This window comes from Podarcis bocagei (genome assembly GCF_964188305.1).
Source record: "Podarcis bocagei genome assembly, chromosome: 3".
Classification (NCBI taxonomy): domain Eukaryota; kingdom Metazoa; phylum Chordata; class Lepidosauria; order Squamata; family Lacertidae; genus Podarcis; species Podarcis bocagei.
This window is the reverse complement of record NC_138127.1, coordinates 38,451,167-38,477,535: the sequence shown is the minus strand read 5'-3', so window position 1 is coordinate 38,477,535 and position 26,369 is coordinate 38,451,167. Positions and strand designations below refer to the sequence as shown.

Sequence of the window (26,369 nt, the reverse complement as noted above, 5' to 3'; positions counted from 1 at the left end):
TTAGGGTTGTTCTTATGGCCTTGCTATGCCTGTCTAGGGGTTGTCTGTTTTGGAGGAGGGGCCCAGTAGGAATTTTGCCATTTGGCTGATTGGCTGGTGCCACTTGGTTTTTGCCTACCATGCAGCAAATCTTCACAACTTTGTAAGGTTGGTAGTTAGGCATTTGGTTCAATATTTTGGGGCGGGGACATGGTTGGCTGTGCCTGTCCCTCCATTGCTGCTGCTAGGGAATTCCCTTAAATGAATACAAGGGGCTAGGGCCATGCCAGAGCCCCTGGGAGCATCTGGGGTGAGCTGTGAGATTGAAGGAGTTCTCGCTCCCCCAGGATGCTTTCCCTTACTGACATATGGTGGTGCCCATTGTCAGTCCTGTTCCTGCCACCGTGCAGGTTCAGGTAGTCTGGAACCAATGCCTAAGCAACCACTCACATGCTGTAATCAATGAAGTTGTGGCCAAAATTTAATGCCTAAAACCTTAAACTAAAATCTGTGTCTATTGTGTCTTCATTTGGGGGTGGTTTGGGGGGGTCTACACACGCAACTACCACAACAATAAGAACAACAAGACCCTGCTGGGTCTTGGCTAGGCTCCCTGGAAGTATCTTAAGTACTGCTTTTGATGGGAGCCAAAGTTGCCTCCCATCTGCACTGGCCACCAACCTTCTTAATTTACCCCAGATCTCATAGATCTATCAGTGAAATCAATCATTTCATAGATCTATGGGCCAGAGTAACTTAACTTAAAACTGATGTAGATAGGTAGCCGTGTTGGTCTGCCATAGTCAAAATAAAAAAATTCCTTCCAGTAGCACCTTAAAGACCAACTAAGTTAGTTCTTGGTATGAGCTTTCGTGTGCATGCAAGAAGTGTGTATCTGAAGAAGTGTGCATGTTTTTTATTAAAACTGATGATCAGCCACTGAGAATGCAAGCTTGTGTGCCATTCAGAAGTGGTGCTGTGCCCATACACTGCTAAAAACACTATCTGGGAGCCCAGCAAGGAGGGGAAGTGATTGGTGGCACAGCCGCCTTGGAATGCTGAGCCCCGCCCCCAATCCCTGGGCCCTCAACCAGTACCTGATCTGGTCAACTGCTGGACCTAGACCTGGACACCATAAATGTATAATGATCTGTAATGCTTCTGTTTTATATAATTTAATCAATTTGAAGTTTATCAGTAGTTAAAACTGTGGAGTCAAAACTCTTTCAAGTCATTAGGTTAAATGGTTTTATTTTAGCATAGTTTTACACGAATGATGATCTTGAGTTATTTATTTCTCCTCAATTTCAGGCTGGTGTTTATAATTTATCAGTTTTACCCTGCTACAGCAGTCAGTAATGGTGATCCCATTTTTCTTGCCATGCTAGCTTACCACCTAAGGGAGATAATTATTTTCTGGAGTGGAAATAATATTCCAAATATTGAGCTGTGGTTGAACTGGTCCAAGCATAAGTTGAATGATTTGGTCCAGGTGATGACATAATTCGTGTATCTCAGCAAGATGTGGGACTTTTGGGGCAAGAGCTGAAGATGCATTGCTTTAAGGCAATCATAAATGTGCTGACATATCATGGAGACAAGTTGCCAATGCCAGTGATCTGAAAATACAAGATGTCCCAAAATCTTAAATAATGTGTGAGATAAGTAAGTGGAAAAGCTCAGTGATGTGTAGTGGTATACGTTCCTCATGGGATAGCATTCCTGATGGTTTGTAGGAGATCTATGAATGCTATGTTGATGTGTGATTACCAAGATAGTATTCTTTGGGACATCCTGGCCCAGGGAGAAGAAATAAAAATATATCTCACACACCCTGTGAAAATTCAAATTATTATGAATTAAAACTGGATGACTAACAAGTAGAAATATTCTGAAAGGTCATTTACCAGTTCAAAGTTGCTTGCATTTCTAGACATCTGGAATTAGTCCTATCTTTTTCAGTAACACAAACAAGCAAAGATTCCTTCTACCTACAAGACCTTCAGAGTAGCATCAATGATGAGTTGGTGTTGCTAGGCAACCCTGCTAAGAGTGCTACCCACTGAAATGATCAGCCACTGTTCTCTGACAGTGCGTACAAAAATACTTCATTTTTGTTTGTACACATTTCTCCTCCATTACAGCACATCCATAAGGAAGCAGAGATAACAAAAGCCTATTAGCAAATATACTCCAGGTTTGCAAATCCACTTGACATTTAGACAACAGACCTTGCCATTTCCTGGTCCATCGAAAATACACATTTTATTGAAACCTCTTTCAATATTCCTTCCTTCCTTTGCTATTTAAAAATTAGATCTAACATTAACTCCACATAGCTGGGGCATTCTTTTTTCCATCCCAAGGAAATAAAACAACATGATGCACTCATATGCAATCTGGAAGAAGGGATGTGGAAGAAATTCATTCAGTTTGCATTTTATGCAAACCTTTCTTTATTCTCACTTCCTGAACCAATATGCTAACCCATGGGTAGGCAAACTAAGGCCCAAGGGCCGGATCCGGCCCAATCGCCTTCTAAATCCGGCCTGCGGACGGTCCAGGAACCAGCGTGTTTTTACATGAGTAGAATGTGTACTTTTATTTAAAATGCATCTCTGGGTTATTTGTGGGGCATAGGAATTCATTCTTCCCCCCCAAAAAAAAAAAAATAATTGTCCGGCCCCCCACAAGGTCTGAGGGACAGTGGACCGGCCCCCTGCTGAAAAAGTTTGCTGACCCCTGCTAACCCAAATACAGCTGATTACCTAAATTGTTAAGTTAGGGTAAGTTGCTTCCAAAATGTGCTAATAGGCAACACCATGTACAAAAATGCATATATTGGGAGAAATGCACATGAAAAAGGCATAGAAATGTTCACATGGACTTTAAAGAAAATTGTGTGGAAATTAAGTGAACTTAAAATTGGAATAACAAGAAACTGAGAGAAAAGAACATCTATTCCTATTGGCAACACAGGAAAACGTATGTGTTTATGATTTGTCTCAGCTATTCCTCCAAGGCCCACTTCTCATATTCATTTTGATGATGTGATATCACCCTGGCGTGACTTTTTGCCTGTCATTTTTGCACGGTGAACATTTATTCTCAGCAGCAGTGACAAAATCCCCTGAACCAGCGTAGACTCAGGGGGATGGCTATTACTGGTATGCAAAGTGCAGAGTGACAGAAAGATCTTTCACAAAAGATTGCTTGAACTTTCAAAAATATAAGAATGGCAAAATGTAAATATAGAAGGAATTCCACTGTCACATTCTACTGTCAAAAACATAAACAGAGGATTGACAACTACAGGGCATGGCCAGTAAGCGTCCATCTTTCTAAGAGGGATTTCTATGGCTGCAGTCCTTAAAAGGTGTGTGTGTTGGCTCTGTGCCTACCCCGGATAACACAATGGATCTGGTTGATTCAAAGTGGTCTTTCAAGTTACCACATCAGACTGAGCTGTTAAGAAGGAGTGTTGAGGCAGGTGGGAGAGTGCCTAACTTCTGAGTTGCCTTGGGTTTTTGAGAGAGTTAAATGTGCGGCCATTTCTCTTCCCCCTTTTCTTTTTTCTGGCGTTTCCCCAAACTGACTGGGGAAACACCCGGAACTTGAGACGGGATGTGATGGAGAGGTAGAATTGAAGCAGAAGGGGGATATTGAGCTTTGACGGACATGTCTAGATTTTAATCACAGTGAATTATTTCCCACTGCACTCCAATCAAAATGGTTGTTTTCGAAGGGATTTTGAAGCAAGCATGTTGAGGTTTGGCTGAGAGAGCAGGGCGTAAGCCATAGAGTAAGACTACTGGGGTGGCCTGCTTCTTACTCAGTCATTCTTTTTTTCTAACAAATAAACTATTTCTCTCTCTCTCTCTCTCTCTCTCTATATATATATATATATTCTTCACAGAAGATATTGCCAGGCAGTGAGAGAAAAATGTGACTTGTCCAGTTTTTTCTCACCCAGCACAATAGCTCCTGGACTTATTTGTTCAAACTTCGGGAGAGGCAGTTCCCTCTTGTTCCCAGTTTTCATGCTGATTGTCTGCCCCCCCCCCACAAAAAAACCCTAGAGGAGGGAACATGATCCTCACCCCCAAAATAAAGTCTGTACCCTTGCTGCTGCCAACCCCATCACTGCAATTGTACCCTCACCTGTGGCTTTTCTCACACTGCTGCCATGATGTAGCAGCAGTGGCTGAAGGCACAGTGGTGAGTGTGCAGTGGCCTTGGTGAGGGCAGTGGGGCTGTGTCAGCAGTGCAGTGGTGGGGAGGGGAGCAAATAGCTTCAGCTCATCAAATTCATGGGCCACCTGTGCATCGATGGTTCCCTACAGGCTGTTGTCTTTTTTGTAGGATATACTTTAATTCTTTAATTTAACAAACAATTAGATACCTTATGTGTGTGCAGAAGAATACACACACATATATGGCAAACCCTATATATTTGCAATAATAAATTTTAATGCTGCAAAATTTTCCTCTTCTGCCTTTTCCCAGTTCCTTCTAAACCTTGGCTTGAAAGGGATTCCACTTATTTCTTCAATGCTCCTGAGCCCAAACAAAACCCCATGCAGACATGCTTTTCTTGATAGGGTTAATATGTTCCTGTGAATAATAGCTAATTAGAAAGCTTTTTCAGGCCCATTCACTGACAGCTCTTTTCCACTCCAATGTTTGTAAAACATATTCATTTGCGATTTTCTTCCTCTATGATTTAGGATCCATTTCCTTCTTAAATGAAATATGTCTAGCTGCCAATATGGTGGGAAAGACCATAAATGTCATTCCTCACTGCAGGCTGATGTTTGTAAAGTGTTTTGAACCTTTGCCCCTCTTATTTTTTATTTATTTCTTTAAGAAGTAATCTAGGGAGAGCCCTATAAAGCCATAGGAATAGTTTTGTTCTTTATAAAACTTTCAAGAAGGTCGGCATTCTTAAATCTACATTAATATGAAAAGCAGTTGTTTAAAAATTCCTTCTTGAATCTCAAGGCCTCATGAAAATATTCCTTTAGGCAAAAAAAACAGAAAACAGAAAAAGCCTATTGCTTACAAAGCTCTTTTTTGTAACTGATAGCCTTCTGTTCTGAGAAAAGAAAAGAAGTTTTTGTTAAAAAAACAACACTCATAAAAATCTTTTCTGCAAAATGGCTTTTCTTTTCTTTTTCCCCAAAGAACTTACTAGATGTTGCTGTGCAGAATGATGATGCTAGCATCTGTGTTGTGCCAAAAGTTTTTTACTTATTAACCAGGAATTACTGACAATTATGCCCATTTTCAAAATCTAGCTGAGCTCTTGAAATGTCAGATCTAGAAATCTGAAGCACTTGCAAGAGGTTTATAAGGATTGGATTGGGGTGGGCATTGGTATGCATGAACCCGATGCAGTTATTTTCTTAATGCAAACTCTGACACTGCTGTAGTAATGCTATCAATCCTAATCAGCTCTTTAGTGAAAGGACAATATGAGTTGGGATGAGAAGCAGAAGGAAAATAAATCCTAATTATGTGTACATTACACTTTAACTACAGCCCTCAAATTACACACTCTGACATGGTTTCTTTGAAATTCAAAAAATGCCATCAAAGGAAGTAGTTTGAGTACTTTCGTATACCAAGCCCAAAATAAGGGAGGTTATGTTTGTGGTGCTGTTGGGTTTTGTTTATTCTTGCGTTTGTTTTGAAACATAGACAGCAATTGGGGTGGGGTGGGGAGTCGTGAAGACAAAGGCTCAAACCCAGCACACATTAAAACCTATTGAAGTCAATGAAAGTTATGTATAATCAACTGTGTACTGATTTGCAGTTGGGCAGCTCTAGATGCAGGTTGAATGGGAATGGGGCTAAGACATTCTGCTCTACTGTGCCTGTTTTTTTACACTCAACAAACTCTTCCTACCACAGACTAAACATGGGTAACTGACAAGTTGGAGGCTCTGTAAAAAGGATACTTTCACCTGTGTCTCATCTTCCAGTGGAATGACTTTCAGATAGAGCCAATATTACTGGTCATTTGTCCATTGATTAATTCACAGGGCACTGGCGATTATGTTGCATCAACGGATGCTTTGCATCAGCTGGGGCTGCTGTGCAGCTTTTGCACTACCACTGGGGCTTAGGTGCAGCTCTGGAGCAGTGAATAGACTCTTGAAGTATGATGATAATGATGATGAAGAAGAAGAAGAGGAGGAGGAGGAGGAGGAGGAGGAGGAGGAGGAGGAGGAGGAGTTTGGATTTGATATCCCGCTTTATCACTCGCCTTCAGGAGTCTCAAAGTGGCTAACATTCTTCTTTCCCTTCCTCCCCCACAACAAACACTCTGTGAGGTGAGTGGGGCTGAGAGACTTCAGAGAAGTGTGACTAGCCCAAGGTCACCCAGCAGCTGCATGTGGAGGAGCAGAGACGCAAACCCAGTTCACCAGATTACGAGTCCACCGCTCTTAATCACTACACCACACTGGCTCTCAGTCTATTATGACAACCTGCCTCCTAATCCTATGATACTGCAATGAGTTGAGGGGGAATAGGTTGTATGCTGAGACCCTCCTTAGCCCAGCATGCATATCATCCAGGATTCAAATTCCTGGAATAGCCAGCCTAGCTTCCTATTGGGATAATGGGCCATTATAGTGGGTTTGGAGAGCTGGAAAAAAATCACATCTGGCAACCAATGCACCCTTTCAGTTCCATACATGGGTAGATGATGTCTAAAAAGCAGAAGTAATGTATTTAATGCTAACTCTGGAAGTATATTCACAATTCTGACCAAACTTAGCCTCCTGATGTCCTAGAATTAACGCTAAATGCTTTACTTCTTGTAAATGAGCCACCATAGAGGGGCATGGCTTCAGTGGCTGGTTCCTTCTTTCCTCCTGCCCCTGGATGGTGGTAGCAGCAGCAGGAGGAGGAGGAAGAGCCACTGGTGGCCATTTAATCTGCGCTGCCACTGTGTTCCTTGCTCCTCCAACCTCCTGACGTGATGATGTTGCCTTCCTCAATCTCCCTTACAAGTTGGTGCCTCTGGTCAGAGCGGTGCTTGATTCCTGTTTGAATCCAAGACTGCAGCTATGGTGTGTTGATGCTGTCAATCTCTCCATCACAAACTCAGGTTATGTTGTTGTTGTTGTTTAGTCGTTTAGTCGTGTCCGACTCTTCGTGACCCCATGGACCAGAGCACGCCAGGCACTCCTGTCTTCCACTGTCTCCCGCAGTTTGGTCAAACTCAGGTTGTATCTATGTGTAAATAAACCATATATCACAAAGACACCTCAGTCTCCACTGTGCCAAAGGAAAAACAAACCATGGATAAGGGCCTGTAAGCAGAGACTGAGGCAGTGTGCAACAAGACAGTACATCAACTTACACAGGATGTAGTATACATCAGCGTTAATAACAATTGTGGGGAAAGTTTCCTGCTCTGTTTGTCAGTTCCTGGAATAATGGTCCCAACATTATCTTCTTTGTTCATTATTCATATATTAATAATGAAACATCTCCACAAAAATATAAAACAAACAGACTCTGTTGTGCTAAGCAACCTTTGCTCTTGCTGCTAACCTTTTATTTTACTGGTTGGCTGGTAAAAAGAGTCTCTGTACAGTATATGGTTCACAAGTGTTTTGGATAGTTGCTACAGATGCAGCTAGTCCTTGAGGGCCTTCAACAGAGATGTGTAGGTGTGTTTGTGTACATTTCCATTTCCTGTGCAATACTCATCCAATCACTTACTTCCACTGGTATATTGCAAGATTCCAATGATACATTCCATTGCAAGTCTGGGGACTGTGTGGAGCTCTGGAAGAGAACAATGTCACTTAAAAAGAAAGAATTGCTTGCCACTTCACTAGTCAAAGGCTGGAGATCTCGATCTAGGTAATGACTAGTGCTGCTGTGACATATAAATTAGGACTTACACCCGTCCACTTTCCTGCTTTCCACAAAACCCTTATATCTTCCCATACTGTAGCTTTGGCAGGAACGCTACTTTTGTTGTACCAATGCTGTGCCTAGTCAGGTATCACTGCTAGCATTAACTTTCACTAGTACTGAAGCTGCAGATTACTACCAGAGAATCCCAGGGATCTTTGTATTCTGCAAAACCCCTGGATTCATCAGTGCCTTGACTCACTCCATTGCCTAAACCTTTCTGGCACTGATATTCGTTTTAACTTAAGCTGTGAAAACATGTGGCATCTCCAGACTTCTTCCCTTTCCTCACCACTCCTCACAGTCTGTTTTCAATTTGCATTTGTACAGGGCACTGAGCTGCTATTCCCAGTGATCTATTCCTGATAGCCTTCATCTCTTTCTCCTGAATACTGAGAACACATTTCAAACCTATGATGGTTTAGAGACCCAGCATTATGTATCATACAAATTGTGATTCCAGATTTCTCTGTGCTTCAAGGTAGAAAATGGTTGGAGAATGATTTTAAATTTCAAAAGGTTAGCAGACAGCCCCCCCCCCAAAAAAAACCCCTCTCTTGAATATAATCTTGGGTAACTGCAATGTCTGTGAAACAGCTTCTAGGCGTTTGTTACACACAGAAAGTGCTTTCTGATAAGATAGGTGTGAGTCTTAGGAAAAAGAACAACCTGGTGACCAGGGACGCGGACTTATAAAAAATATTGGGGGGGCCCGGGAAAGCTCATGAATAATAAATAAGCTCATGAATATGCAAATAAAGTGGCGCCGCCTCCTCGTGAGCGAATAGGGGAGAGCGTGCTGCGCCTATTAATCAGCTCCGAAGGAAATTGGGTGGAGCTTTTGCTCGGGAGGGAGGGCAGGAGGCATGCAGCCCGACCCTGTGCATTTTGGGCTGGGGAGGGGCGGCGATGGCACTCTGCTGGAGGGGCGCCGGAGATTATTGGGGGGGCGGAGCCCCCCAAACAAATTTTTGAGGGGGCTCGGGCCCCCTCAAGCCCCATGGAGTCGGTGCCTATGCTGGTGACCCACAATGCATGCAGCATGTGTCAAGGCGTGCTTGAAGCTCAGGAGCCTGTACAACACGGGCTAAGGAAAATTTGGTGATTATATGCTGTGTATGGGAATCTGTGTCAGTGGAGTATTTTAGCTATGGTTCATTCAAAAAGTAAGATCATCTAATGCATTTGCAGAAGAGACAGAAGTGGGAGCAGATATACTTCACCAAACTACTGAGAAAAGTTTTCTTTATATAAAGTTTGCATGTGAATGTGCACCATGTTTTCATTATTATTTTTAGTTTCATATATATTTTTGTGTCACCCGAAAATATCCCCTGATTTCCTCTAAAGGCAAATTCGGACCAGCTTCTTCTATCTTCTTTTCAGTGCACCAGAAATTGTGCAAGCACTGATGTGTATTGGTACGGGGTGAGTTCCCGTTGCTCGGTCCCAGCTCCTGCCAACCTAGCAGTTCAAAAGCACGTCAAAGTGCAAGTAGATAAATAGGTAATGCTCCGGTGGGAGGGTAAATGGCGTTTGCGTGTTGAGACCCCACAGCCACCCCCTCGTTGGAAATAACTCACACAAGTTGCATGGCTAAATAAAAGAAATTATAAACATTCAAACTCTGCAATTATTTCAAGAGCTTTGTGTGTAAGTGGGGTGCTCTACTTTTTATAGCAAACTCTTGGATAAATATTATCTTGCTCTTCAAAAAAAAAATAAGTGCATAATTTCAAACAAAAGGTACTTAATATAAAGAAAGGACATATTTTATCCTAGAAATCTGAATAGCAAGTATCAAGCTAGCACAAAATCCTAAAGAGTATCACAACAACAGCATTTAAGAGATTAGGGTACAACCATTGAAAATTTGCTTTCACATCAGACAGCTTAATGGATAATAAAACCGCTGAATGAAAAATTATGAGGTAAAATAAAAGAAACATTTCTAGGCACTAATATTATATTGTCATTATCATTCATTATTTTAAACATCTTTCAGTAAGTGGACATGCCCAACCGCATTTGATCGGCCCTCAACAATTTAGACAATTCCCCAGCAGTATGCATCTCAAAGGAGACACTATATATTTTTCAGGATGTGGAACACCTAACCACACACCACCTGGTGGATGGGCTTTAACACTCCCAGCCAGCTTTGCACTTCTGAACTGCATGAGGAGACCATTGAAATGCACCATGTAGCATCACAATGAGAAATGTCACGCGAACCCACATTAGAGGCTAGTTTAAAGAGAAATCCTGAATAAAGGTCTGGAAAAAATTGTTTTTCAATTTGAACTAACAGCTGCTTCATTTCCTAGTGGCAGCACTTGAAAAGAATCAAGCCATTTCCCTATTCCTGGGGCAGTTGGATAGTAACCTCACAAGTGCCTTGGGGAATCCGCTCGACATCTTTATTTTGAAGGGCTCAAGTTGTCTAAGACTGGGCCAGTGGTCCATCTTGCCCACTACTATCTACAGCAGCTGGCAATGCTTCTGCAAAGTATCAAAAAGAGATATTTCCCAGAATCTACTGCCGGGGGCAATGCGGGGGACTCAACCTGAAACCTTTATACCTGCAGAGCATGTGTTCTGTGCTGAGCGATGTCAGAGCAGCTAAACAAAAATCATCTGTGATACATTTACATATGCAGGTATCAGAGATAAACAGAAAGGTAGATAACATTAGCCACAATTCTTATTGACTATGTACTTTGTTGACAAATAGGAACTGTCTGATCATAGTGGTGCAGCAATAAAACTGCTGGCACATTTGCAAAGCTAAGCAGGGCCCAGTATTGTTTCTATGATCCCATGAAGCCCCTAAGGTTGTTTAATAATGGCCAAAAAAACCAGAGAGGTGTCCAATATGCTGACGACTCACAGCTCTACTTCTACTTTAAATCTGCAGGTGTGACGGTGCTGGACCATTGTCTTGCCTCGGTGATGGACTGGATGAGAGCCAACAAACTGAAGATCAGTTCTGATCATTGCTTTGGCCACTCACGGTTGTTGTTGTTGCTGCTGCTTGCTTGAACTTCTAAGAACAAGGTAGCACCTTCTAGCTGTGGAGCACCCAGCGGTGACTTGGCTTCTCATTAATAATTCCTTCAATGCAAGATAAATCACCAAACCAAGCAACTAACCAGCACAGATGTTTTATGGCCAGGCCATCATCTGATCTTTGAAAAGGGCCTCACTGTGGAACTTAGAGGCCCTTACTTCTGAATAGACATGTATAGGCCTATGCTGTAAGCAATTAGCGCTTACTGCAGCAGTGGGTACCCTGTGGCTTTCCAGATGTTTTTGGAATCCATCAGCTCCAGCTAGCATGATCAGTGGTGAGGGATGATGAGACTTGTAGTCCAGAGACATCTATAGGGCCACAGGTTCGTCACTACTTCTTTGCGGTGACAGAACAGTTTTTGCTGCTTTTGCTACAACAGACCAACGCAGCCAGCTATCTGGAGTTTTCAAGATAAATATGAAGATCTCTGAAGAAAGCATTGAGAAATTATATTTCCTGTAATCAAACTGATGGAAAATAGAGATCCAAAATCAATCCATATGTAGTGAAGTCCACTGTCAATGTCCACTGTCTTATACATTCCATATAGACTTCTGTTCACAGTTATTGAAACCTATTGAATTTTTTAAGCGAATGCCTTCTCCTATTATTGGAATTTGCAAGGAGACTAGAGATAAATGCTGTAGAGATAAAGTTTGTGAGTTATACTACTGCGTGTCAGATCAAACATTCTTTCCCTATGATGAATGACTTCCTTTAAGCTTTAAACTTCTGAGACTCCACTGTTTATTTCATTCCAGCTTCAGTTCAATCCCAATCTTAAGGAGCCAAATCTGTATTCAAGACTGTGACTCCTCTGAGTTCAAGTCAGATAGCTCTCTTTATTCTCTGGCTCAAGTTATTTAAAGATTCCCATTTTCCTTTTAATGGTTTAAAGGTTTTATTCTGCACAGACACTGTATGGTTTAGACGACAGATGTTTCTGGCATGAACTCTCAGGTCTCAGCCTTACAAATTTTGATTGTACAGGCTAATGGTTTCAAAGAACTTGGGAATCACAGACTTAGTCAACAGTTTATGCCCTCTGGTGTTAAGGAGGCAGGAGTGGTCAATCCAGAATACCTAGAAGGTGTTAGAACTTTGTGTGCTTAAGAGAAAGGGAGAAGTGTAGAATTAGTAAACATCTTGGCTTCATATAGATCACCAGATAGAGCTTTCTAGAAATTTCCTGCAGAGACAGTTTACTTATAATATCAAAAGTATTAAGCATCATCCTGATAGATATTTCAACTAATAAATTCAAGTCTAAATACAACTCAGATAAATATGTTAAAAAAATTTTTGGGGGGGAATACAGGTTGGGGCAGAAGCCTATCATATTTCCATCTATGCTTCCTTCTTAATTCCTTTGTGTTTGTGCCATTATTATATATGTGCCCATTTATTTCCTTACAGTATTTTAAAGAAGCCTTTTCAGTAATGTTGAATCAGAGCAAAGCAATCTAGTGTATTCTGCAACAGGCCTGTAGCATACTGTTTTGAAAAAGGCACTCCTATATTAAATTATATACAACACAAATATTGTTTTATAATGCTTCCATGTTTAGTTCCACGTTTGGTCTTTTGTAACATCTGAAGGAGCATCATCAGAGACACCGAAATATAGTGGAAGGGTGTTTTATACCATCTACAAATTCACTCTTTCCAACTTAACATTCACCATCGTAATCTTAACTGAAAAACAGAACAAGCTAGCATGTTTGGGTATCAAGTGTTTCCCCCCCCCCCCTATAAAAACACACTGGAGAGTTTTACTGTTGTTTAGCAACAATGTAAAAAATACTTTCAAAAAGTATTCAAACGTCTGCTATTTTGAAGCTATTCAAACCCTGCTAGACCCACTTGTTTTGTCATTTAGCTATTTTTAAAAGTATTTTTATACCGCCCTCTTTCAAAACATCAAGGTTTCTTTGGCTATGTTTGAAGCAAGAGGAAGAACAAGCAAGTAGTAGGTCCTCTGCATGGGGAAAACGTAAAAATGCTATTGGATGAAAGAGAGAAAGGGGAACTGCTCTACCTCCTCTATTTTTTACATCAAAAAAACCTCCATAGATTTTTAAGGATATAGTATATACATATTTGTTCTCTAAAACCCACACAGAAAATGGATGGACTTTAGTCCTGTCATGTGATGAACTGGCCTGAAACTAATTTTGTCCTTGAGTTCATCTCTAGGTATAGCTTCTATTCCCTGCATAGACAAGAGAAAACCATAGGTTAGCATAAAAAGAGAGAGAAATAGCTACTTTGTCTTAATGTTTTGAAAGAGAACACAAGGTAAGTCAAACAACTGAGTTCAAGGCCAGAGATCATGTCACTGTAGGCAATACAAAATTCAACTGGGCATTTGTTGGCCTCCATTCTTCCTCTGGTCAAACAGTGAACTGGTACTCATTATCGAAAATTTCTTCAGATCTATATTGCTATGCATTAAAAAATGGAATAAAGACCATCTATTTTTAACAAGAAAAAATGTTTGGAATTCAATGGTGAATTGAACATAAGGGCTTTGTGGGATTACAGTGGCCTCTTTGTACTTGATGGAAGGCCATTGAAAAATGCAATGGAGAATGAACAGAAGTCCATTTGCTTCTCATTGCAGATAAACCAGAGATTTATCAAGGATGTGATCAATGCCTAGCTTAGTGAGAATAATCCCATTTTTCTTATTCGATACAGCATGCATAATGAATTAAAGACTTAAACTGCACTTTTACAAGTCAAAAAATGGGGGGAGTGCATTTAAAGAGAAGGGCATTAAATCCATTCATGATCATAATATTAATGTTGTGTTTGTTACAGGTCTGGTTTTTGTAGGCATGTTTCCTTCATAATCATAAGATATCAAAATAGATTAGAGCAAGTACAGAAAATAACTAAAGATGTGAATTCTAATATATTTGGGTTCTGCTCCATCCAGCTGATGTTATTTCGAAGCGGTTGCTCAAGACTTCTAAAGGTTAAGCAAGAACTCTAGAAACCCAGGAATCCAGCAAATCTGCAGAAACAGAGACAGTATTGTGGCATTAAACTGAACCCAAGAATTTGTTTAGGGAAACCTGGCATGTCAGGAAATGCAGTAGCGGGATGGAGCTGCCGAGCTCACTTGTCAATACCGCTGCTTCTGCATCTTACCTGAACAAGTGCTGGGCCAAGCCAAAGCAGCAGAAAAGTTGGATCTGTATGGATGCATCAGAGGAGGCAAACTGGCACTCCTGCCAGCACTTCTGCACAATCCCAACATCAGTGTTATTGATGGGTAGTAGCCACCCATGCTGTGTTCTACCTCCTCTGTCAAATATAAAAGGTAAAGGTAAAGGACCCCTGACAGTTACGTCCAGTCGCAGACGACTCTGGGGTTGTGGAGCTCATCTCGCTTTACTGGCCGAGGGAGCCGATGTTTGTCTGCAGACAGTTTTTCCAGGTCATGTGGTCAGCATGACTAAGCTGCTTCTGGCAAAACCAGAGCAGTGCACGGAAACACTGTTTACCTTCCTGCTGGAGCGGTACCTATTTATCTACTTGCATTTTTGGTGTGCTTTCAAACTGCTAGGTTGGCAGGAGCTGGGACCGAGCAACGGGAGCTCACCCCGTCACGGGGATTCGAGCCACCAACCTTCTGATTAGCAAGCCCAAGAGGCTCAGTGGTTTAGACCACAGCGCCACCTGTCAAATATAGTATGCCACTAAGTATCTGTTGCTGAGAATCCCATGTGAGGAAGATGGATGGTGCACTCTGGTTTTGTTTGTGGGCTTCCCACAGGCATCTGGTTGGCCACTGTGAGAACAGGATGCTGCAGTAGATGGGCCTTTGGTCTGATCTAGCATGCTTTTCTTATGCATCAGTGATATTTGGCTTTCTTATTGCCTGATACAGTTAATTAATATCAAAAACCAGCTGTTATATTTCTCTTTTCTGCTGCAAAGACTCTTAAAGGCTGCTGTCTGTAGCTGGTTTCCTGTTTTTATTTCTATTGTTTTATACATGTATGTTATATATTTTTATTTTTATTTTAGAAATTGATTTCCTCCCCTTTCCCCCCATTCTCACAGCCTATTTAAAATGCATGGAGCAACAGAACAACACATAAATAACTTTGCTTAAGGGGTGCTTATAGAGGTCAGCCTTGGATTCTAATTTGTTACATCTTGTTTCCCCATTTAAAAAAAGTTTATTACTGTAAATTTCATGATTATGAAATATTCCTGAAATAAAATTTCAGGAAATAAATAAAAAACTATATCATATATAGCTATATCAGAAATAAAAAACTATATCATATATTGTTAAGCAAATGTCAGATTATAGCATACTGAGAATATCCATAGTTCTCTTCTTCTTTTGTGGAAGACTATCAGTTTTGATGGAAAATGTGGATTGTTTGCATTCTTGCCTCCCTAAGCCATTTGTAACATGTATTTTTGTTCTTGTTTACCAGTTTTCATCCATTTCCTCCCATACCCTGTGGAACATTCTGCTCCTTCACCCACTAAACAGAGAGAAGCACAAGAAGCTACCTATCGCTAATAAATTCTTCATTTTAATACAACAGTAAGCCCCCTTTTTATGCCTTAATACAAGAGAGACTGCTCTGGTGGAAACTCTTTACTGCAATGTATTTTCTTGTTAATGGCTTCAAAGTAATATGAACCGCAGCATGGGCTTAATTCCTGAATGCAGTGCTAAAATAGCCTGGCAGTATTTTAGAGTAAACTTGCTGCATTTAACCAATGGGTCTCTAAGGACTGTAGGGAGTAAAATGTAATATGCTTCTGAAAGGTATAAATCAAGGTCCCTAGTTATATGCTTTCAAATGTGTATTTGACATTGTGTGGGTCAACTGACGCTTAACAGGCAATTTGTAGCTCTGTTAGAAGCTGTGTACCTAGTTCCACTTTTCGTCTTCTCGATATTTTGTATTCATAATGAAACTTAGGGTCCCCCCCACCCAGTAAATAAATGGGACTTTAACCTGAAGTGATCCCGACTTCAGTTTAAGGACATGCAAATCCCTCACAAGGTTAAATAGGTTTCTTTTCACCTCCAGCATTTATACTTCAAATGAAAAACCCACGTAGCCTAGAAAAGATTACAATGTCTCCCAATTCAGATGTATTTATGGAAGAGAAGGTATTGCGAGTGACTATTAAGAGTTAGTGGTAAAAATTGTTTGCAGTGATGTCTGACGGGTGAACATTTTTGAGTAATGCTGCTACTCTGGTTTAGGTTGGGGCCAGGATGACACCATGCAGGGCCAGTGCAAGGATACACAACTAGTTGGCAGGTAGAGTGCGCTCCACTCCTGGTCTCTTTGGATCCAGAAAGACTAGCATGTCAAGACTTGCCCACCCTCCCTATGGGATTCAGCAGTTGTCCATTACGCTGAGTATGTGCTATTCTCACATTCAGAACAAGGGGAACACCTTTTTCCCACCTTCTTCATGCTGGTAAAGCAGGCAGGGTTGCGATATTTATTGATGTGGTTATTTGGTTGCATGAAACATTACTTGGGTCACAACATGGGTAGGCAAACTAAGGCCCAGAGGCCAAACTCGGCCCAATCGCCTTCTAAATCTGGCCCACAGAAAGTCTGGGAATCAGCGTGTTTTTACATGAGTAGAATGTGTCCTTTTATTTAAAATGCATCACTGGGTTATTTGTGGGGCATAGGAATTCGTTCATTATTTTTTTCAAAATATAGTCCGCCCCCCCCCCCCCAAGGTCTGAGGGACAGTGGACCAGCCCATGGCTGGAAAAGGTTGCTGACTCCTGGGTCACAACTTTGGACAAGATACTTCCAGCTGTGCAGCCTGTTACATCCTTTATTGACCTTTGTCCATCCTGGCTGGTTCATGCAAACTAAGGAGGGTTCACTGGGGGGAACCAAGGTATGGGGAACACAGCGTTGCATGATGAGGCGATACTTGGAGGTTGAGATGTGGCCACACCTGGAAAGAAACAACCTGAACCCAGAGATTTATGCCAACTACCAGTACACCTTTTTGGAGTTAGGGTCATTGGCTTAACTGCAGGTCCTCTTGGATCAAACTTGACTCATCCCAGTCTGAGTTCAGGCCCAGTTTTGAGATACAGTGAGCATATCTGACAACTGGATTTCCATTAAATTGATAAAGAATAAAATGGGGAAACCATACCAGTAGAAAACCAGTAGAAAATATACATGGAAATTCAGTCAGTAAGAATAGAGAGAAAAGGTAACAGCTCCATCACAAAAAAGGGATCTGGTTTGGGTTTCAGTCATGCTTTGGGGCATGTTCAGGGCAGAAATAAAATAAAATAATGATGAGGTCTTCTGATGAAGAACATTGTGTAACTTGTTTTTACAGTTTATGTCAGACTTGCTAAGACCAGGCAGCGTGCTGACACAGAAGACAAAAACAGTAGTGAAAACAGAAAAAAAAATCTGCACACAGAATGCAGGTCTCATTGTCTGATGCAAAGCTGCCCCTCAGTCATTGTGAACTGTTAAGCCCAGTCGCTTGTTTACGTGCTCTCTATTGTGTTCGTATTGGTGTATTATTATTTTTTCAATATGGCAGGCTCACGTAGAATTGATTTAAGCCTGCAGTCTGTGGAACAAGAGAGATGATGTCTGAGTCCTCAGCTTGAAAGCTTCATGCAGTATCAAATTTGGGCCTGACTGGATGCAAACCCTCCAGGTGCCCCTATTTCCAGGGACAGTCCCAGATTTACAGAAGCCATCTCAGTTTCTGATTTGATCCCATAATGTTCTGCTTTTCCTTAGGACATCTCTATTTTCATTGGAGAAATGCTGGAGGTTATGGATTTATGCGACCCCCAAGCCAGGGAGATAAGATACAACCTTTAGAAGGCACCTGAAGGCAGCCCTGTATAGAGTTTTTTAAAATGTTTAATTTTTTTTAATGCTTTTTTATGTATGTTGGAAGCTGTCCAGAGTGACTGGGCAACCCAGTCAGATTGGTGGGATATAAATGTTGTTGTTGTTGTTGTTGTTGTTGTTAAATAGAATGTTCCCATTTTCCTCAGAGAAATGTTGGAGTGTACATGGACTTTGCAGGTCTGCTCAATCAGGGATCTTCTGAAGATGTTTGTGCATTTGGCAAAAGAACAGAGTAGCTGTCTCTTTCCATGAAGGAAGACAATGGTTCTGGCACACTGTCACAACCTATCTTTAGTTGGGGTTTTGTATTGTTTAAAAACCTATCTTTAGTTGTTTTTAATTGCATGGCTGTAATTGCATGGCTGTAAACCATCTTGAGGCATATGTGAGTAGTGATTCAAACAGTAGCAAAATAATACTAAGACTATTAATAATAATGAATTAGGATGCTATAAAGCTGGCATGGGAACCTCAGGCCTAAGGACCAGATGCAGCCCTCGTGTTCTCCTTATCCAGCCCTGGGGGAGATCTTACTTGGGTAAAATTATCTGCATATAGGAACCCCTTTTGCACCATTGTTGAATCTACAGAGGTTTCGGAAAGTGGTACAGGACTGCAAGCACAAACCTGTTCCCCAATTATTCAATCAGTGCTTGGAAGCCACATCTGAAATGGCCTCAGAATGAAGCAAATACTTGATTTTGGCCCCACTTCATGCATTGTCTGTGTTTTCTACCCAGCCATTTGTATGAAATAGTGTCCTTATGCCTCAGCTGATGCATATGAGCACTGACAGGTGTCCACGTGCTTTGGGTTTCCAACAACCTTGTCTATAGTCCCAATTGGCTTTCCAGCTGAGCCAGGGGTGTTCTCCATATGTTCCTGACTACAATTCCCATCAGCCCTAGCTTGAATGGCCAATGGTAAGGGTTGATGGGAGTTGTAGTCCAGCAACATCAAAGGGCACCATGTTGGGTAGCTATGATCTATGCAATGAGCAGGGGCCAAGCACTTTGATCAAGTGTTCAGTCTGCACTGCAACAGGTGCCTTCAAGACATTTTTCTTAATACGATTAACCAGAACATTGATTATATTTTCTCTCCTAATTTTATTAGCATCGCCTTCTGCTCTCTGGCCTCTGAAGAGGAATTCTACTATTTATTGACAAATTCAGCTGATTCAATATCTAACATACTAATAATCCTAAAAATGTTTTCCTGGAAATTGGGCTCCCCTGAGTCCAATATAACTTACATCTTGGAGTGCAGTTATAGGGTGTAAAGAGGTAAGACAAATGCAGTCAAAAGCTGTGGGAAGCCAAGTAAGCATTTCAAATGCCTGCTAAGTTATCCTTTGAGGTCTTGCTTCCAAATAGAGAAAAGATGGGCACTCTGGCTCTCCTGGGGAAGCTGTTAAAGGCCTGTAGGATGTGATTTATTTGCACAGGTCTGATGAATGGCGTGAAATCAAACGACTTCAGTGAGGAAATGATAAACTATCTGGAGAATAATGCAGCTTGAAACCTAAACATATGTTTATAGTTGCTGTTCTGGGCTGATAGCCAAGAGGGCATTTTGCTTAGCAAGCTGGGTTAATATAAGTCATACTTTCCCAAAAGCAACGCATACAAAACAAAAAGGGCCCCGCATTTAATATAGGGAGTAGACATATATTAGTTTCTCTTGGTTGTGGGAAAGACCAGGTACCAAAGGGTAAATAGCCATACAATTAGAACTTCAGTTCTTAATGCAAAGAAATAAATCAAGTCTATAATAAATAAATTGCTCAAAGGTAACAATTTATTAACACACTAATGTATGTGAAACAATTTGATTGCCTGAAATATACTGTATAAATTATTATTATTTATATTGTAATTCACTAAAAGGCAGTCTTTGCCAAAGTGGTGCCCATCAGAATTTTTGGACCACAACTCCCATCAGCCCCAGCCATAAGGGGATTTTGGGTGCTGGTGACCAAGTTGCTGGTTATGGCCATGAATGGCTGAATTTAACTAGAAAAAGTTTGGGGGTTTTTTAAGTTGCTCGCTGACACATGCCTTTACATATTTCACTTATGGGAATGTGGACACTTCAGTTTGTGATTTCTGCATGGAGGCTTATGAAGAAGGAGAAAGCCCTGGTAAAACGACAGAAAGGAAGTGAAAGTTTCCGAGTAACTACTTAATGTATACAAGCAAACAGCATGTTTGGCTATATGCATAAATGATTACAACTCCTGTGAAAGGACAAATGCGTATCTGCTAAAGCGTGATACAGAAAGTTCAAGTTCTGCCAGTATATTGAAATAAAAATGTAGCTGAGATAACGGCTGCCAAAACCCGAGGATTTGTCCATCTTTAACAGTCATGTCCCTGGAATGCTGGTGTCTTGTGGTCTGTGGTCTGGTCAATATACTCCAACCCACGTTTTCCATATATTGTTACAAGTTACACAATCCTGCTATAAATCATTTCTCAGGTCCAGCTGAACCCAGGCCATGAGGGAAGCTGATCACAGACATGCTCTTGCTGCTTCTGGGCCAGCATCCATGGTAGGCGTATTTAAACACATGAGCATCTGGGATGTTTAAGACAGGTAAGAGCTTGCATCGTGTCCTGCGTTACAATTAAATCAGCAGCGTTTTCACTGTCTTGGGGAGGATACAGTCTGAGTGTTCTCCATTTTTCAAACACAACAATGAATGCAAAAGAACTGTGCACGGTTACATCTGTAGCTACAGGGAATTGCAGCTGCCATGCCCCAATCTGTGAGCATGCACAGAAGAAAACACACCACGTTTCAGGGTCTTGGGTCTTGGCTGGTGCCCACAAGGAGGCATACTGTGTTATTCTACAAAGCATGGCACCCTCAGACTCCTGCTTTCTAAAGGTAAAGGTAAAGGGACCCCTGACCATCATGGCCGACTCTGGGGTTGTGGCGCTCATCTCGCTTTATTGGCTGAGGGAGCTGGCGTACAGCTTCTGGGTCATGTGGCCAGCATGACTAAGCCGCTTCTGACAAACCAGAGCAACACACGGAAACGCCGTTTACCTTCCCGCTGCAGTGGTACCTATTTATCTACTTGCACTTTGACGTGCTTTTGAACTGCTAGGTTGGCAGGAGCAGGGACCGAGCAATGGGAGCTCACCCCGTCGCGGGGATTCGAACCACCGACCTTCTGATCAGCAAGTCCTAGGCTCTGTGGTTTAACCCACAGCACCACCCGCGTCCCTCCTGCTTTCTAAGGAAACGTCCAAATGTAGGTTTCCTGGAATGCTTGGCATCGAGGGCCTGGAACTAGTTTAGTGTGTTGTGCTATGTGGGACACAAGGAACATGGGTCAGTGAAATTGAAGTAGCTGTAGGAAAATGTTTGGTTATTTCAAAGAAGAAGCCCGGCCAACATTGGTGAAAAAAGGAGCAGCATGATTCACAGTCTATAGTTGAAATAGCAGTTAACAGTGAGCTCTGCATCACAAGGGCGATATTTTCCATAGGCCTTAGGAAGGGTTTTCCATACAATATAAGGAGTTTTAGGAACATGCCTATTGAAAATGCCCCCATGCTTTGTTGGATAATCCAACATACTACACTGTCGCTACAGGCCAAGGGGTGTGGGATGTCACATGGAAGCAGCCCACACCGGCTGTGCTCACCTCACACTAGATCTGTAGTGTTGGGATTTACATTATAGAAGGCTGAATGTATTTATATGAGTGTGTGCTGTCTTATTTTAGAGGAGTGTATTAATAAAGCACTGTAAAGACTATTTTAATTTGCTCTCTCTTTTTTTGGCGGGGAGGGGGGTTTAATAAGCATTTTTCTTGGTATCTTTAGCTGTTTGAAAGAAACCAAAGTGGGTTTTTCATTGAGGCAATGGTATGACAGGGTCTGGAAAATTGCCTTTGTTGGAAAACTAGCAAAAATGGAAATTGGCAAGAGAGGAAATTCTGGAAGAGTGATATTTATCTCTATGTATTAATCCAAGGTTAAGAGATATCCAGCCTCCAGTTTCTCAAAGATCCTTGTGGAGAGTTTCCCTCTCATAGATGGAGCTTATTGTTACTTGATGGAATGTTTTAAACATTTGAGCTTGTCTATGCAGATTGCTGTTTTCCCAAGACTTTGTACTTCCTGTTCTTAAAAAAAAATATCATTGGTGGTTGTAATTTTCACAAAATGTTATAAATATAAATACAGAAATGTGTTAAAGTCTTTCCAGCTAACTTTGAAATGGTATGTGTACTTTTGCCAATTTTCCCTACAGACGCTTGCTTGCATCCTCTGAAAATCTCTTCCGAAGGACTGGGAGACCGATTGAAACTGGAGAGGCGAAGCTGCTGGAGGAGGAGAAAGTCAGCAAAAACAGCCTCCTCCCTTTTGCACTACTTAAAACTCCTCCATGGGATCAAAAACCTTCTGTGGGTAGATGGAGCCTTTCTGTTCATGAAAGTTTATATCTGAATCCAACCCATCGAATAAAGTCAGGCTCAAATCTTAATGTAAACGTAATAACTTTTTAGACAGAAGTTTTACTTTTCCTGGAAGTAAGCTACATTGAAAAAATCCTAAAAAGACAGACATAGAAAGCTGCTGTAAGAATGTACAGTGGTACCTCGGGTTACAGACGCTTCAGGTTACAGATGCTTCAGGTTACAGACTCTGCTAACCCGGAAAGTAGTACCTCGGGTTAAGAACTTTGCTTCAGGATGAGAACAAAAATTGTGCTCCGGCAGCGCAATGGCAGCAGGAGGCCCCATTAGCTAAAGTGGTACCTCAGATTAAGAACAGTTTCAGGTTAAGAACGGACCTCCAGAACGAATTAAGTCCTTAACCCGAGGTACCACTATATTATTTTTTATTATAATAATTTCTATTAATTTTAATACAATTCCAATAAAAGCCACATCGTCACATTACCAAATTACAATCCAATTAAAAAAGAGAGAGCCAATTATTCAAAAACCAAATTAATCAATCTGATATGACTTCCGGTATACTGGGTTTCAGGTTACAAAGTTATTATTTCTTCCTGCTTTCATAATCTTAATTAATCCAATAACAACCGTTCCGGTCTTAATCCTTTGTTGACAGCCACAGGTTTCTTGACTTTCATTCGTAGTTGTATATTTAATAACTTTTATTTCTGCAAGAATATATTCTTAAACTGTAGCAAAGATGACACTCGATTGATTTAAGCTGTGAATTCAAATTAAGTCTCCTCTAGATCTCTGTTGTGGCTGGAAAGGTGTATGTCAAAAGAAAGCTCCCTCAGTTTATGGCTGCATATGCACTATATATTTAAAGCCCATGACTTCCCCCAAATAATCCTGGGAACTTTAGTTTGTTAAGGGTGCTGGGAATTGTGAGTGGTAAGCTACAGCTCCCATGATTCTTGGGGGAAGCTTGTGTTTGATGTGCTTTAAATGTATTGTGTGCTTTCACTGTGACCTTTAAATACACACAGTAAGAATGAAGTGAGAAAGAAGATTGGGTGAGAAAGAGCGAATTTTATTTTTAAACTATGCTCCAAACGTTGCACGCTATCTGTCAATCAGCACTTTGTCTCTTAATGAACTTTTACAGCCCAGTTGTGCTTGTCCCACAGTAGTTTCCTTATCAGCCGCCACCTTAATCTGTTTTTCATTCTGCCAGTTATATCGCTTCCTACTTGGATGAAGGCAGATTGTGCTTCACAATCAAGCCAGGCCTCTTTCTGACTCTGCAGTGGAAGCCTTATTGAAAAACTAGACACATTCAACCTTTAGAACAAGCCAAACATACTAGGGAGAAGATCGTGTGCACAAGATGAAGCTGCACATTAAATAATATGCTGACTCCTCATATTGAGTCCACCCTCAAAGCACAATACTGTAGATCAAAATTTAACATCCACATTTATGGAAATGGCCTTTACAAATCTTCAGGGGTCATAAAGCTTGTAGCAGGATAAAGATATGTAACAAATCAGGTTCCTGAGGGCTGAATCAATAGGCAGATATTTTAATCAAGTTTTATTGTTTCAACTAACATGGTTAATTTACAAGAGATATTACAAGTGACCTCCCTGGAAAGCAAGCCTGCAGTGTCTATGGAAGGTCCCGAGCCACCCAGGTAACAATTCAATGAAAAAGAAACTACATCTAACATCCTTATTTTATATCTTTTTCTAAAAGTTTTTATTCAAACTTTTCACCCAGTTTTCCCCATTGTATTTTGGTTTTTAAAAGCTAACTTTGTTTTTGTTTGTTTGTTTCTTATCTTTTGAAGTGGAGGAAGTAGGTTAGAGGGTTGTCTGTTGCATTATTATAGGCCAACTGTTGAGATATTTATTGTTTCCTGCAATGTGTCCCAGTTTATTACCAGCTTGGGTTGAAATGGGTGAAATAATACCTTTTATCAGTGTTCAGAGCGTGAGTAAAACAGAACAAGATACTGATATAAAAAATTATTATATACACATATTATGCTACTTTCAGACTGTAAATTCGCTTAGAGATTATTGGATTCTGCACCAAGGGTATGGCTAGTTCTAAGATTACACACAGCATTTAAGATCTGAATGGCAAAAGAAAACTCTATATGTATTAGGCTAGATTTGTCATGATCTCCACCTTGGCTTCATTGTTGAAATATAAGGGCAGAGCAGGTAATGGATAAAGCAGAAACAGTTAAGTGTGTGGGAGGAGGGAAATGTAGCTTTGGCTTAAAGTGTAAGTTAAGGTAGAATCTGTTAGCTTGGTTGATATTGCATTTATAAGGTTAGTCAGGAACTGGATGCTATGGCTGTAGCTGTTTTGAAGAAGAAGAAGAAGAAGAAGAAGAAGAAGAAGAAGAAGAAGAAGAAGAAGAAGAAGAAGAAGAAGAAGAAATACAGTTTTCATAGCCACTGGTGATCAACAAGAGCCAAGATATCATAGATAGCCTAAGGATGAACAAGAAAAATGAAATTGGTTGCTAAACCCACTCCATCCTTCTACAGTACCATTGTCAGCATTATTGCTGTAAGGCAGAATGATGAGGGTCAAATTAAATGTAATGTATGAGATCCATAACTGGGTTTTCTAGTAGTCTGTGTGTGTGCATGCACACAAACACTTAAATGTGTGTTATGAGGATGGGAGGGGATTCAGATCAAGGATCTGGCATAGGGGGAGAGGTATAACCTTTTTCTCACTGTCAATTTTGTAATGTAAATAGCTTTCCTATACCCAGTGCCAAAGCTGCATGGAAGGGCAAACAAGTGGCATTCCACAATTCCACTACTATCAGGACTCGTGTGTGTGTGTGTGTGTGTGTGTGTGTGTAAAATGCCAGGAGATCCTCTTTGCCTATTACTATCCTTTCACACCTCTGAGCCTGGTGATGCAATTCCCCCACCAAATAATGTGTATAAAAATCCATATATTAGTGGATATGTGCATAACATAAAAATGCATTGTATTGGGGAACATTGTTCCCAAAAGGAAAAAGTATAATATGCTGAACAAATTCACATATGGCCTTAAAATTTTTTTGAAACCAAGAGAAATGAATATGGGAAGATTTATCCATCTCTGCCACATCACATTTACTGTGGCCCTGAATTACATCCATTAACTACTGATATGAAGCATTTGAGTTCTGTACATACAATGAAACTTGCCTTCCTGTTCCCTGTCTTCTTTTGGAGGGTAAAAGAGAGGGACACACAGATTTTCCTCTGTGCTGTGGAGGTTTCAAACAGTAATGCTGTTACCTGCATCTGCTGTTACCCATCTTAGGCCTCTGCAGGCGTTCCATCCATGTGTGCTGTTAATATGCAAGTGGGGCTACAGGGATAAGCACATTGGCTCCACCCATTATCACTCTGCTGCTACCCTTCATGAGGACAGACTTGTGAAGCAGGGACCCTGCTTCAAGGCTCCCCCAAACATTTTAGATCTTTAATTTTCAAGGGCTCTAAAATGCATGGGAAGCTTCCACAAACAGACGACTTCCTCGCTACAAACATCCATGCACTTAGCTTCCAACCTGTAGTGGGTTGTAGGGTGAGGCAGCAGTGCTCACCTGACCTCCAATTACCCACAGCACCACTACAGACTAGGTTAGAGAGGGGAAGGTGACAGCAAAGTGAGCAAGGTGCAAATGCACCATGGGGGCACCATATTGGTTCTTCCGGCGTGTGTGCACTGCACCAACCTTGCCTCTTCCTCCTTCTTAGCCTTCTCCATCCTGGTATACAGCCGTGATGTGAGTGCCACTACCCCACCCCACTGCTGCATTCCATATGACAATGGTGAACCAAAATGGTGACCAGGGGATACAGGGTCAGAGCTAATTTGTGCATCCGTATAACAGCTCCTTTCACATGTCAACGGAATATGATGACAGAAAGCTTGACGAGAGCTCTTAAGCTACTTATTTAATGAATCTGTCCTCTAGTTCAACTCCCCACAGAGCATTTATTCTCTCAAATTCATTAGAAACTTTGTT

General features: G+C 41.2%; 1 long non-coding RNA gene across 1 annotated transcript; it reads left to right on the top strand.

Annotated features, from left to right (window-relative positions):
* The first annotated feature begins 15,458 nt into the window (after nt 1–15,458).
* On the top strand, nt 15,459–23,663 carry LOC308583853. Its single transcript, XR_014006466.1, has 4 exons — nt 15,459–15,560; nt 19,009–19,178; nt 20,374–20,490; nt 22,162–23,663. It is a non-coding gene; the product is annotated as an uncharacterized lncRNA (long non-coding RNA).
* Nucleotides 23,664–26,369: the final 2,706 nt, after the last annotated feature.